The sequence below is a fragment of the Cucumis melo genome, unplaced genomic scaffold (genome assembly GCF_025177605.1).
Source record: "Cucumis melo cultivar AY unplaced genomic scaffold, USDA_Cmelo_AY_1.0 utg001086l, whole genome shotgun sequence".
Taxonomy (NCBI): Eukaryota; Viridiplantae; Streptophyta; class Magnoliopsida; order Cucurbitales; family Cucurbitaceae; genus Cucumis; species Cucumis melo.
In genome coordinates this window covers 1-2,500 of record NW_026124391.1, presented here as the reverse complement: position 1 = coordinate 2,500, position 2,500 = coordinate 1, and the positions used below count along the sequence as shown (strand labels likewise).

General features: G+C 30.9%; 1 non-coding gene across 1 annotated transcript; it reads left to right on the top strand.

Annotated features, from left to right (window-relative positions):
* The first annotated feature begins 161 nt into the window (after window positions 1–161).
* Window positions 162–235, top strand: TRNAD-GUC (transfer RNA aspartic acid (anticodon GUC)). Its single transcript has one exon. It is a non-coding gene; the product is annotated as a tRNA-Asp (tRNA).
* Window positions 236–2,500: the final 2,265 nt, after the last annotated feature.

The window sequence follows — 2,500 nt, the reverse complement described above, 5'->3', positions numbered from 1 at the left end:
CATGCTTCTCACACTAAAGTCCATGTCTCCGCGCATATCAATCTATTACTTTATTACTCGCGTCTCTGTCTGGTAGAATATGACAATTCGAATCAAAAATCTACATAGAAAGGTTTGAAGGAAATTAAATCAACAACATATGTTGTACACTTTATTTCCCTGGGATTGTAGTTCAATTGGTCAGAGCACCGCCCTGTCAAGGCGGAAGCTGCGGGTTCGAGTCCCGTCAGTCCCGATGGATCCAAATCCAATAAAAAAAAAATACATCAATTAATCTCTTCCTTTCCTGTGAAAGAGAGAACAAATAACATAACTGAATTTTATTCCAAACGGGATCTCTCTTATTTTTTTTCCACATTTTTCAACAAAAAAATATGGGAATTTTGATTTCTTCAACGAGTACTAATTGATGGGAGAAAGACATATGTGCCATATGTGAATTACCACAATTATTGGTAGCATCATATTCAGGATTCGAAGGCGTACTGGGTCTAGTTGATTACGCCCGATTTTTCTAATGAAATAGAGTACTATACGTTTCCGGAAAGCACATACATAAAGGGAATTTGGACGATACAAAATAAAGTTTACATAGTAAACTTTGATCTAATTTTTCGTCTGAAAGCAAAATATATCCGTTCTGGCTCCGATTTTTTGTAACCTCAATTAGTAAATTCAATTACTAATTTGAATTTGAAATAATCTATCTTATTAAAATTTAACACTTAACTTTTGATATATACGTCCCACTACTAATTCAAGGAAAGAGGATATTAATACAAACAAGGATCCCATCTATCTCTCTTAGTGAGGTAATTAAGAATTTTTGAAAGTTTAAGTTTCGTTTTTATTTCTTTTTTTTAAGAAGATTTTATAAGTACAAAAAAAGGAAGGAGTTTAGTTCGAACCTACCTCCTTTTCCTTTTTTGAATTTCGCTGCTATTCTTTGCTTGAGTTTGTTTATAAACAATGTAAGGGTAAAGGTAGTCTGATGAGACTTCATCAGATGATTGCATTGAATAAGAGGGCAGTAGATTATAGAAAAGAAAGAATGCAAAAAATTATAAATAAAAAAAAGTAACGAAATTCTTGATTGCATCAGGAATCCCATTTTGTTTAAATTCGGTATGGATAAAAGATCTTCCTATGTTATACTATTCAATTCTCGACGATGAATCGATTTGATAGCTCCGATATTGTTATTCATGATATTTTAATACGATTCGATATCATCGAGATGCAACGCATCCCCTTGAATTTACAAGCGAAACATTTATCATCTCTATGGGATTAAATCCCGAGTTATTGCGAATAAAAAATGAAACGATGATATTATGGAAGTAAATATTCTCGCATTTATTGCTACTGCACTGTTCATTCTAGTTCCGACCGCCTTTTTACTTATAATATACGTAAAAACAATCAGTCAAAGTGATTAATTTGAATTAACCTTGACGTTTTAGTTCTTATCAATGATTGAAGATAAGAAAAATGAAAAGCATTAAAATTTCGCGTCTTAAATGAAATTGGCGGACTAGAATTATCAGTATTCTACGAGAGAAGTATTCGATAAGATCCGATAGTATGGTAGAAAGAAATATATGAATCCTTCTACCATACTATCTATTATTGTTATTGAAGTGTATAAATATAAAATTGTACTCTATAAAAATAGAGGTTGAATATCGATCAATTTGAATATAGATGAATATACAATATATATCTTTCTATTTATATATAGATATCATATCAATTACATATATGTAATATTAATCTAATATACATAGTGGCCCAATTCTATTTCTTTGCTTCATAATTCATGTTGATTAGAATGAATCTGAAATCAAATAATCGAAAGGCCACTAATTTTTTTTTAGCATTCGAAAGAAGTAATTGATTGAGCAGTTGACAGATGATCCAGGAGTTCGGTTCCATGGGAACTTTTTATCTTCGGATTTCGAAAAGAATTAGCAAACCCCATTTTTATTTAACGTTTGAAGCATGATATGAAATGAGTTCCCTAAAACAAGAAAAAATCCTATTTTGAAAATAACTAAAATACTAATAATAATAAATAAAAGAAGTGGTAAGCACGTAATATGTGGGTGGCTACCCCGAGGTACTATCTTATTATGAGGTAGTATATTATTATGCGTAGTATCTCATTGGACAACCACTATGTCTATGTTCTTTCGTGTTGAAAGTATGGATCCACTTAAAAACTTATAATCCGAACTCTTTTTTTTTTTACTTTTCAAAATAAAAGAAAAAAAGTTTTGCAGAACGATCTATAAAATAAACCAAAAACAATACAGTTTTATTTTTCAATTAGTAGTACTTCTAGAGTCCACTTCTTCCCCATACTACGAGGGAAAGAGAAAATGTAAAGACTACCATTAAAGCAGCCCAAGCGAGACTTACCATATCCATGTGAATTATGTCCCCTATCTCTATGAATATAAAAGAATTATTCCATTATTGCTCACTAATAATTATTATT